This window comes from Lycium ferocissimum, unplaced genomic scaffold (genome assembly GCF_029784015.1).
Source record: "Lycium ferocissimum isolate CSIRO_LF1 unplaced genomic scaffold, AGI_CSIRO_Lferr_CH_V1 ctg19128, whole genome shotgun sequence".
Lineage (NCBI taxonomy): Eukaryota > Viridiplantae > Streptophyta > Magnoliopsida > Solanales > Solanaceae > Lycium > Lycium ferocissimum.
Window position 1 is genome coordinate 438 of NW_026718221.1, and position 13,037 is coordinate 13,474.

Consider the following 13,037-nt stretch of genomic DNA (forward strand, 5'->3'; position numbering starts at 1 on the left):
TTTTCTAAATAAGCAAAGACGCTAGACACGGAGGGAATAAATGAACAAATAGAATCGGATTTACTCGCCATAAACTAGACATTTCTAAATGACCGTGAGTTTAATATAAACACAAGACGTCGGCGTATCATCCAGGCTAAAACAGCATATTTCCATACGAACCAGAATATAGCATCCTAACAATATAGTTTCGGACACTGAATCTGTACTTAATCTCCAGTTGAGGGCATGACTGCTTTTACATCCAAACACATCTAATTTAGAGGTTAAAAATGATGACCACATGATTTAATCCAAAACAGATCCGAATACAACAGGACTTCGAAACATGACCATTCAACGCATAAATAGAATTTTAAATGAAGCAAAAGAAATGAAGAAAGTAGGGTCGGGCTTACCTCTTGTGAAAATTCTAATGAGGCACAACGGGCAACATAATATTCATGTAATAACGTTTCACCATTCGACTTTAAAATAGATCAAACACTCAGGCTAAGAGACGAAGCTAAAGAATGAGATGTTAAGGCTATTATTTGACCAGATTTTGAATTGAAAAATTGGTTCGACAACAACTAGCAACTTAATATTCCTGACAGTCCATTCCTAAAAGTGCAAGCATACAGTTCCTTAGTATAATAAATGATCTACAGGGGACCTAAATAAGGCAGGAAACATTAAAGAGACACTCATCATAGAATAAGACATGGTGGTAACATAAGGCACGGGCATACGTTTTGACAGTAAAAGGGGGTCAATAGATTCGAGGGCTGACCTATGCTACTATGTAAATCCAAAGGGGTGATCCCTAACTAGTACCACCAACGTTGAAGAACAACATGATATGGGAAAACTAACGATAATATTTGACCATCGTTCATAGGACGAACAGGAAACAAACTAATTTAGACGCGAATATAACACTGTTAAGACACGAGCTAAACTAAATCGAGGCATGAACATATGAGCACTGTTGACTGAATCTGAATCTGAATTAACCAAAACATGAATCCACACAGATGCTATTTAGCAACTAAACTGAACCAAATCAACTAAATCGACAAAACATACATGAACACATAAGTACCATTAAACTACTAGAACTGAAATTGGAACTAACTAAAGGAGGATTATTACCTCTCTTGAGCGTAGTGAACTAAGGCTTCGAGTCTCGAATCTTTACTCGAATGCGACGAAAGTAACTAAAGCTTCAGCTCGGGGAATGAAAATAGACTGAGATATGGCTGTTTTTAGAATGGGGGTATATTTCCGGTGATAGTTTCCAATCTCAACATCTTGTATATTTTTTATAAGGTTTTCTGATTTAAAAAAAAAAATCAAGACCCGAAGAAACTTAAGACTAGATCCTCCAAAAAAGAACCCCCTTTGAACGAAGTAAGAAGCGACCATTTATAGTAGATTTCTAGGGTTTTTCTGGTTCGAAAATGGGCGGGATTTTGAAATCCAAAATTCAAAAATCGTGATAATCCGAACGTTGGGGCTGGTTTCAGCTTTATGACATCAACAAAGAAGATGGAGACAAAAGTCCTATTTAAAGCTTTTACTCAAAAATCAGAAGGGTTGATAAAGCAAGATTTGAATTCATAAACGGACAAGAACTCATTAAGGCTTCGGATTGAAACAAACACAAAAGAGAACGAGAAAAGGACGAAATGCCTGTTCCACATGGAACCCGTGACGGACCATTAATTAGCCTTCCCGATTTGACTATGCAAAGCCTATTATTCACGAAAATTTCTGTGAGTCTTGCTAAATTTGTTGAAGAGGAGAGAGAGGGGGAGAGAGAAAGGAGCGTGCGTATTGCACGAAAATGGGTAGGCAAGGACTGTATAAGGTAAAGGGAGGTTTGGTTTGCTGGAAGTGGGAAGACGACAAGGAAAGATGAAAGAGAAAGGAAAGGCGTGAAGAAGAGAGAACAGAGGGATGAAAGGGAAGGAGAAAAGGAGGCGTTGATTAGGTTTTGGTGAAGCTGATGAAAATGAAGGGAAATGGAACGGGTCGGGGTGGATGGAGGTGGGCTGGACGTTTGGGCCATTAATTGGCTGAAATTCCTCTTCCATATTAATTATTTTTTTTGAGCTTCTAATTTAATAACAAGTGACAATACATATTATGTGAAGACAAATAATAATTAGTATGTAGAAAGTAAAGGATTTAATAAAGAAAATTAATTTACTTGAAGCAAATCCTAAAATGAAACGAATTTAATCATTTAAAAATTTGTGATAAAGTAATGAAAGTAAGTAGTAGTAGAAAATAAAAATAGTGGGTGAAAATAAAATATTTATGCTGGCTAATAAATTTATCACCTCCGTGAAATAAATTAGTAAAGGAATGACAAAATTGGGTGTCAACAAAAACAATTACTATTAAAATGAACTCAAAATTTTGAGAAGAAAACTGGGACACTACATACGGACGACACATATTTCCTCTATTTGTAACAGAACAATCTCTTTCTTCCCGTGAGAAAGAGCTTCACGAAAGAACTTTGGTATGTTGTAGTCCATTTTTAGTAGAGGTGACAGTGACACCTCTTTTGGACCAGAATATCTAGTTTGATAATGAAATGAATTCACATCTTCGCCTTTGCTGGCTTCCCAAAACAAATTGCAGATGACTGAGTGCGAAGAAAGAAACTTGTGCCAAAATGGGTTGATGAAAGAAGCGTTGAAACTATAAGTAAGTCACCTCGCATCACAAAGCAAGCGGACCAAACAGGAACTATTTACAGGAATCAAACGTCCCTCGAGTGGTAGAGCAACTATTCTTCCTTTGGGATGTAGAGCTCAATGATTCTTCCTTTGGGATGGGCAAAAATATTTTTTAGAAATCACAATGACAGTTAAATTGAGACTGAGGAATGAAGTATAAGCTTAATGAAGTTGTCACGACATTTGGAAAATTATTGCATTGAATTATAGGATGATCTATTGGTTAATTTTCTAAATCCCCCCACCCCCAAGATATGTAGAATTCTGCAGTTCTTCATCTTGTTGACAAAGAAGGTTATTGCACATCCCTTATAAAGACATTAATAGCCTTAATGAGGAATATCCTTCAATTGCTCTGCTTAATTTGACTTTTGTATCAAGCTTATTTTGTAACAAACCAATTTTGCTAATTATTGTTGTGACTATGTATTAAAAAATTTCTAGACCTAATTAGTCGGTAAAGAGAAATTATTGAGCATTTGAATGGAACTGTTCCAGATGAAGCAACATGGTTAATAAGGATTCATAAAGCCGAACTAATTCAAAGAGATTTTAAAAAAAATGTCCCCAAAGGATCAGGATTTAAGGAGTAAAAGAAACAGGTTAGGAGTGGGTTGGGTTTTAATTTAAGTTTGAATTAAAAACGTAGCAAATCATAATAGGCCATGTGGCTACTTTAATGAGCAAAATTTAACCGAGATTTAGACTCCTAGTTTAAGGGGTATCCTTAAACAAAAAACAAAGGTTGAGGAAATCTTAGACCAAAAAGTGGAAAGAGGGTATCCTTGAGCTAAAATCAAAGGTTGGGTATATTTTTAGACTAAAAATTGAAAAGAGATTATTTGTATTTAAATGTATTTGGCCGCTTTTCCATTTTTATGGCACTATACTATATCACCGATATTTGAGCGCAATCTTTTTATCTTTTCATTTATAATTCCAAAAATTCCCTAACTAAACCATCGTTCCTGAAAAACAATAGTTAATCATATTTGACTAACACCACGATCAATTTGACCAAGCGTGTGAGAATTAAATTTATGTACATTTTTCATGATTGAAAGCAAGCTTATAGGGGAATCACAAACGAGCTGTGAAGATCAGGGTGTTCAGGTGGGGTTTTAAAATAAAAATAGAGAATGAGTCGAGGCTTAATTAATTGGTAAAGTATTTTTGCCTTCAACTGGTAGGATGTTAGAGGTTCGAGTAATATGAGATTTAAGTGGGAATATTATTGATCTTCTCTCGTCCCAGTTTAATTATTATTTTATCCTCATAGAAATTCAATTTGTTGCTTTATAAAAATCAAGACAAAATTATTTTTTCCCAATTTTACTCTTGCTATTAAAGATGTCAAATGTAACTAATTAATAATATTTGTTTTCCAATAATAGGATTAAATGATATTAAAAAGATCCAAAAAATAATTTAGTTACTAATCATTCTATAAACTCTCCCTTTTTTATTTTGTTTGTAGATAGATTAAAAAATAATTATTTCCAATTTGACATTTTTCTATAGAAATGAATAGCATTAGGAAAAATGAAGAACAGAGAAAAAAATTCAAGAGGACGAATTAAAAGATATTTTACAATATATTATAGACATATTTTTTTTTTTATTTAATCAAAATTTAAAAGTTTTATTTATACTTAAAAAAAAAACTTCTGCCGAGTTAAACTAAAACAAATAAATTTAAACATGATGAACATGCTAAAAGCCTAAAAGATATGTTATCTTACCTTATGAGAAAAAAAAAAAAAAAAAAAAGCCCTAAAAGACAGGTAAAATGAGGGAGTATTATGGGAATTGGAAATTAACTCATAGAAATGGGTTTTGGAAATTGCTGTCTACTTAATTAATTACCATGGGTGAATGATAATTGAAGATATATTAGGAATTTGTAAAATGGGTATTTCAAGTTGCACCACTAATTTTGATTTGTTAATATCTTGTTTCTCCTGTTCAGTTCTTGTACCCACCTCTATTTGTTTTCACTTTCCATCCATAAATTAGTACTGCTATTGATAGGTCCCTTATCTTTAATCTGAATGCATGAGTGAAGTCTGTGTTATTACTTGGATATTACCCTTCTTTTACTTTGAGCTGTCCATTTTGTACACATTACTGTGGAGTTTGAAGCCACAGAGAGGTGGGTCTTCTTCTATCACGAAATTTCCTACTACTTACTTCTCTACATTATGAATGACTAATATTCAATGACAACCGACCACATTTAGTGCTGCACTATATACCACTTGACTTGACCCTGTTATAGCAATAATTCAATTGGAGTTGTGTTGTGCAATCACGTTAGGCTTAGAAACAAATTGATCTTTGAAAAATGCAGATGTCCTGTATCAATGTCTCTAATTCAAAAGCTACTTAATTTTAGCAGTTAATGTTAATTGGATGCTAGTGGATACTCCCTTTGGATCAAAAAGAGGTGTTCTTCTATCACGCCTTTTTTCTTTCTTCTCTAAAAAAATGTTCACTTATTAAATGAGAAACAATTTAATGCTACACTTATTCAAATTTGCCCCTATTAAATATTAATTGGTTAAATCCCAAAAAAGAATGCCTATTTAATTAGGGTGTAGTGTCAATTTTTTACATTTTTTTTAATCTAAAAAACAAAGTGAATAGTTTGAAAAATGCAGATGTCCCCCTATCAATGTCTCAAATGCAAAAGCTACTTAATTTTTTTTTTATCTGGAGGGAGAATAAGCTTAATGTCTAGGGTACGAGTCTCGGTTACAAGAAATTACATTAACATACTTTTTTCATAATTGGATAGCAAGCTAGGGGACAAGGCTCGCGTATTTGGTAGAGTATCTTCGTCTTCATTTCACTCATAACATTTTAACAACAGAAGAGTTTCATAATAAGAGTTTTCTCTTGTTAATGTAGAACTGATTTGATTCAACCTTTGAAGCAGAAACTGAGAATGAGAGAGAAGTCTGATAGAAAGATATTAATGATCAGTTGAAACCAATCTCTCATAAACTTCTTGGCAAAAGTGTGTTGACTAAAGACTGAAAAATACTTCTTGGATGAAGACTTTTTCAACTTTCTTGAAAAATGAAAAACAATTGAAGGAAAAAATATATGTGGAGACAAATTTTTGGCAGAGAAAAGAAAGGGATGTCAGTGTTTGGACTTTGAAGTAATTCTATTCAACTTGTCGTATAGATTGGGCATTATGCGTTTCATTTTCTTTGTGGTTTACATATATAGATTCTTGCAAAAATAGAAAAACATGCAATATAAGTACTTTTGGTTTTTCATTTCAAATATCCAAATCCGAACCCCCAAAAAAAAAAAAAAAAAAATTCTTCATCTTAAAACAAATAAAAAAATAACCAGAAAATAATTTTTCGATATAACCCAAATAATGCACATCATTGAGCTTGGTATTTAAGTGGAGAAGAGTAGGGGTTACACTCATTATCCTTGAGTTTGCAAGGTTGTGACGAATTTCTCAATAAAAAAAGAAAGGAAGTAATAAAGGTCGTAGCTATACCATTTAAGGCTACAAATGTAGAAAACTCTTTTTTTCACTGCTTATTATTTGTCAATACTACACTTTTTAGAAATTTAAATAGAAAAATTTAATTCTTTGGAAATCTCTAAATTGAGAAAAGATATGACATTTCGTGTTATTTCTAGGCCCACTTTTTCTTTTCACATTATGCACGGAGACAATATGAGGTGCAAAATGGATCATAATCTTTTGATTGGTTATTATCTTCGATCACAATGAATTAGTCGAGTCGTCACACGTTGTCATTGACAGAGAAATTGCTTGGATATTATCTTAATTTTAGGCATTAACATATTTTAGAATTTCAAATAAACAAGCTCATAATTTGTTTGAGTAACAGGTTTCATTTTATCAACTTTATTTAGTTTTTTTTTTAATTATTAATTCAATCTGTTGAAGACTGAGAAATATTTTGATCTAAAGGTGTGTCTAATGGTCAATAAAGTGAGAGAAGAAACATGATGTTTCATATTAATTTCCTTCTATCTTAGTCAGATAGCAGTATCCAATAAAATAATTAAGGTGGCACGAGCTAACTCGGATACTACTGTCATATAAAAAAAAAAGACTAAGAAATAATTTGTTGGACGAAGACTTTTTCAACCTTCGTGGAAAACTAAATAGGAAACACCAACGGGGTCGTTTTTGTTTGGTAGAAAAGAGGGATACCAACAACGGTTATGGTCGAGTGGTAAGTATTCATCCTTAACAAGATGTTTTAGGTTCGAGTCTTGGGTATTGAGTTGCCTTTATTAGGGAGTGTTTTACCCTCGATGTGAGACTTCCTAGCACGAATCTGGATTTAGTCGGGCCCCTATGCCTGCATAGGACACCGAGTGGAATTAACTCGCAATAATTCAATTCAACTGGGATATTTTTCCAATGTATACTATTTCTTTGTAGCTTCATCCACTTGTATTTTGAGCTGTCCATTGTGTTCATATTAGGGATAAGGCATCATTACCCCCCTGAACTATACCCGAATTTGCTACGACACACCTTACCTTTCTCGGCCCTATTACCCCCCTAAACTAATTTAAAACGGAATAATTACCCCCCCAAACGCCGATGTGGCAAAGAGAGTGTGTTCACTTCTTTTTGAAACATAAAAAAGTAAAACTTAACTTTTTTTTCTTAAAAATGCATTTTCTTAAAAATTTGAAAATAAATCTAGTCTTCCACATTTAGTTTTAAAAAACGGGTTTTCACATGTTAAGAAAATAATTAATTTTTTCAAAATTTTATAAAAATTCAGTTTTTTTTCACATTTTGGCAAGAAAAACATTTTTTCGGATTTTTATTTGAAAAATAAAAGTGTCCTAAGAAAATGAAATCAAGATTTTTTAAGTCATTTTAAAAAAATAATCAAATTTTCCATATTTAAAAAAAATCCATTTTACTATATTTAAAAAAAAAATCCATGTTTTCAGTTTTGTTTTGCTTTTTCAAAAACGGGTTTAAAAAAAAAAACAAATTTTCAATTTTTTTTTTTTTTTAAAAAGGGTTTTAAAAATCCTTTTTTAAAAGAAAATTCAGCTTTTTTAATCCATGTTTTTAGTTTTTTTTTTTTTTTTTTAAATGGGTTTAAAAAAAAATCAAATTTTCAAATTAAAAAAAAAAAGACGGTTTTAAAACTTTTTTTTTTAATGAAAATTCAGCTTTTTTATTTTTATTTTTAAAAAAATTGACACGTAAGTAAAAAATTAAAAAATAAAGAAAAAACAAATAAATACGCATGTGGCGAGGAGAGTGTATGTCACTTTCCATACGAGAGGGCATCGGCGTCACAGGGGTAATTATTCCGTTTTAAATAAGTTTAGGGGGGTAATAGGACCTTTAAGGAAAGGTAGCGTGTGTCGTAGCAAATTCGGGGATAGTTCGGGGGGTAACGGTGCCTTATCCCTTCATATTATTGTGGGGTTATGGCTCAAAGAGCATTAATAAGCTTCACAGATATTATTGTGGGGTTATGGACTAAGAAGTAAGGTTAGCTTGTATATTTCCTTCCAAATTGAATGAAAGCTGGGCACTAAATTTAGCTCATTTATTCAGTCTATTCTTCGTGACTAAAACGCCTCTGAACTTGGCACGTTTTGCAACTTAGTTTCCAAACTATTGATGGACTTGAAGACACCCCTAAACTCGGCTAAATGGGTTTTTTTACACCCCTGAGCTCATGACCCGGAAAGAGTGTAGTCGCTGCGGTCTAGCTACGTTATGTGGCCCTCGACGTGTAAAATATTAATGCCACATGGCATTTTCAACCTATGTATCCTCCACATAGATAAATTGTTTTTAAAAAAATGTAAAACCGTTTTTTTTTTTTTATAAAAAATCTAGAACAATGAAATATTTATTTTAAATCTGAAAAATTTGATTTAAAAAAAAATTGAAAAACTACAGTTTTAATTAAAATATCTGTAAAAAAATTGGATTTTCAAAATAAAATAAAATGAAAACTTGATATTTTTTTAAAAGTGTCCTAAAAAATCTAGATTTTCATGATTCTTTTAAGACACTTCTTTAAAAAGAACTGGAAAAACAGATTTTTTTTTAAAATGTGGAAAACCCCTTTTTTTTTTTTAAAAAAAAAAAATAGTCCTTTAAAATTAGATTAGTTTTTAAATCATAAAAAAAATCATCATTTTTTCCACTTATTATTAGAAAAATCGGTATCTGCATTTTAAAATGTCCAGGTTTTTGATCAAAAATTCAATTTTTTCGCATTCTTTTAGAAAAATGGGTTTATTCAAATTTTCCGTATTTTAAAAAGTCTAGGTTTTTTAATTTAAAAAAATCAATTTTCTCAGTTTTCAAGATTTAAAGTTTTATTTTTTAATAAAATCTAGTCCGCATTTATTTTTAAAAAATCGGTTTTCCACATTTTTAAAAAAATTAGTTTTTTCTGATTTTAAGAAAATATAATTTTTAATGAATTTTCCAAAATTGATTTTTTTTTTTTAAAAAAAAATGCTGACGTGACACCTTTCACGCGCTTTGTTGGCGCGCGACTACACTTCATGCCATGTGGCGACTGGGATGAATTAAAACCCATTTTACCATGTAATGTTTAGGGTCTTGAAGTGCGACGATAGTTTGGAAACCAAAGTTCAGTAATTCGTGCTCGAGTTTAGGCGTTTTAATACGGCAAGTATAGTCCTTTTGTCCTTTACATACTTGTAATCAACAAACTCCTAGTTAAAAAAAAATTAATTGTATTTCGTCATGTCCTACCATATTATTGTGACATTACATTTTCATATTTGGGAATCATCTCGCTTATCCGCGTTCATATAGCGACCTTAAATTTTGACTTTTAACCTTAAACAATTCAAGACCACAAATTTCTAATATCATCTGATGTCGTAGGGAATTTTCGAAGAAGATACAGAGTATACTCGGAAGGAGAATTGTGTCCTTCGCCCTCGGACTTGAAAGGAATAGATATATATATATATATATATATATATATATATATATATATATATATATATATATATATATATATATATATATATATATATATATATAAGTAACGAGCTCTTTCAGATAAGAAAATGGGAAAAAAATAGGACTACAAACATAAAAATAGATAAGATTCCTATTTTATGAGAAATGTTACCTCACCTTTCTGACCACAATTATATGATGCATACATATAAATAGGGTGCACATTTAATCTTTTTGATTTGGTTAAAAGGCCTTATTAGTAGCAAACTTGTGGCCGAGTATTTTCAAGTCTATCAAAAGGATTTCATGGAGGTTATTACAGGTAATTTCAAGTCCACCTCATCTATTACTTTCAATCAATTGGTCGGTAGGGACACTGGTGTTTGGACTTGTCCATCAATAATTCTACCCAACTGTTGAAATTTCTCACAAAGTATATTCTTTTTCCTTGTAGCTTCATCAGCTTTTGTAGCTTCATCAGCTTGTACTTTGAGTTGTTCATTGTCTACATGTTATTGTGGATAGAGGGTGGAGGGGTGGGCCTTCGATCTATCACACAAATTTCCTTCTCTATTATGAATGAATACTATTCAATGAAAATGCCACTTGACTGCTCCAATATATAGCCAATAATTCAATTGGAGTAGACCCCCATCTTCATAGAAACTTTTCATATAACTTTGTCCCAAATATCATCAATATCAGTTATCACAATCACAATCTATACACCTATCACGATTGAATTTTATCATAACAATAAACTTAATTATTCCTATGTTCACTTTTACTTGTGATTTTCAGACACCCCTGCTAAATAATAAATAAAAGTATACATAATTTACCACGATACCCATATTAATTGAAGATATACGTAATGAATTTGAAAATGAATTAGGAATGAGTAATTAATGCTAGGAAAAACAGAAAAAATAAATTATTTTTTCTCATTATCGCGAACGTTTTGAATGATAAAAATGAAAATCTATTTAAATAATTGAAGTTAAAACGAATCGATAAATAAAAAATATAACTCTAAGATAACAGTAATATAAAAAAATTAACAAAAAAATAAAAAATGGTAGATGAAGATGCATTTGAAGTTCTTCTCATAGGTCCACAAAGAAAAGGCAAAGGGTTGTTATTCCCGTAGGTAGCTACTGATCCATAGCTTTAAAACTTATTATTCTCTGATTCCAACTTATGTGGGGATGTTTGACTCCGGATGATATCTAAGAAAGAAAGAAAGAGTTTGTGGTCTAAATGAAAATATAGACCAGTTGACTGGTCCATTACCAATAGTTTAATTGGAGTAGATCCCATCTTCATAGAAAATTTGTCTCAAATATCATCATTTATCTCTTATCACAATCACAATCTATTCCACACAATTTTTTTTCTTTTTATTCTCAAATTTCAACGAATTAATTAACTTAAGTGGTACATGTGACAAATATATGCGGGCAAAGAAGACACATTAACGTACGTTCTTCATATATATATATATATATATAGACACACACACACACTTGGAAAAAAAGCTAGAGGACGAGACTTGCTTGGCTGGTAGAGTATCATCACGGTGAAAACTTTATCCCACTCAGGATTCCAAGCCTAATAAATGTTTGACCAGTATGCATATCGACCTTAAAGATTTAATCACTTAGTTAAGTAACATGTACATTGATCTCATTAAATTATTTAAAAGTAAGTTTGAGTTTTGGTGAGAACATTGTCAAGTGTGATCTTATCCATCATACCAAAGCCCTCTTGTTGGTCGTCCATAGTATTGGATGGTTGAGAAACTAAATTGATACATGGACCTATAATTTGAAGTCGAGTCATCATGGTTAATAATATAAATAGGGTGTACATTTGATTTTGCCCCTGTTTTTTTTCTTCCACTGTTATCATCATTGATGCGTATTTACCTATATCAAGCAAAGTAGTACTTATATATCGCAAAAAACCAAAAAAGAGTTCATTTGTGAAGGATAAAATCCGAATTTTACAATTAGACCTAAAATTAAAAAGATGAGTGAGAAGGGAAGCAGAGGAAGAACCCTCCACTTTTCAAGTGGGATTTCATGAAGGTTATTACAAGCTAACTTACATAAATATTTTTTTGTAGGAATTCAATCAATTGGTTAGTAGGACCACAAATTTTTTTTTGGTAGAGAAGAGAAAGGTACATTGGTGTATGTTTGGACTTGTGGAGCAATAATCCTGTTCAACTGGTAAAACTTCTCACGAAGTATATATATCAAATTAATGTATAATAATTATAATTGAGTTTACAATCAAATATTTATACTTATTTAGTATATTTTTTAATACATATATAGAATTATTGCAAAAGCTACTAAGTTCTCGTGACCTCACATATATCATACTGTGAATCCACCTCTGATTGTATCTCCCGTGGATGAGTCATGAATTTTATGTAAGGTATTACTCCCTCCGAATTTAAAAAAAAAAAAAAAATGTCTCCACTAAGCTTTTCTTTTCGTCAAAAGTTGTCCACTTATTAAATCGTTAAAACAATTAACCTTATCTTTCCGTATTCGTCGCTATTAAGTATTATGTGATCAAATCCTAATGTCTACTTAATTTAGGGTAGTCTAGTCAATTTTTTTTCTTTGAGTGAGTAGTTTTAACATGGGTGTATGAAATCATTTTGTTTGAATTTCTTTTTCGATCCAGGAGGGAGTAACTATTAAAAAAAACTAGAATGCCACACTAGTAACTTTTGAAAGGTAAAAACTTACATGCATCAGATTTATACACCAAACCAATACATATATGCCACGTTTTTGCATCAAGTAATCGTTTACATTTAATCATGGTTAATTACTATTAATATTACATCATTAAATCACTTAACCATGGTAATTGATGTAAATACTTGGTGAGGATAAAATTTTTCCCTTTTGAACCCCTTGCCCACTAAACTAAAATCTTCCTTTATGCTAAAGGAATTCAACAGTTTATACGTAATCATAAACAATGTCTTTTGCTCAATTGGTCCCCAAATAAAACAAGCTATCTGCTATCATAGAAAAATATAACCCGAAAATGAATTTTTTTCTTACACTAACAACATATACTATAGGGAGATTGGTCAAAGACGTTTTCTCACTTCTTTAAAAAGCGCTAAAAATATTTTCCATTACTATTTGCGTCAAAATCATACCCAACCCATTATTAAAGTTTTCAATATCTCTTTTAACGGAAATTACAACATAATCGCATTTTTTTTTCACTTTATTACACCCTTTCAAAAAATTACCAAAAATTTTTTTTTAAAAGGGCGA

At 31.4% G+C, this 13,037-nt stretch overlaps 1 long non-coding RNA gene across 1 annotated transcript; it reads left to right on the forward strand.

Annotated features, from left to right (window-relative positions):
• The first annotated feature begins 2,393 nt into the window (after positions 1 to 2,393).
• Positions 2,394 to 3,095, forward strand: LOC132042901 (uncharacterized). Its single transcript, XR_009411621.1, has 2 exons — positions 2,394 to 2,512; positions 2,635 to 3,095. It is a non-coding gene; the product is annotated as an uncharacterized LOC132042901 (long non-coding RNA).
• Positions 3,096 to 13,037: the final 9,942 nt, after the last annotated feature.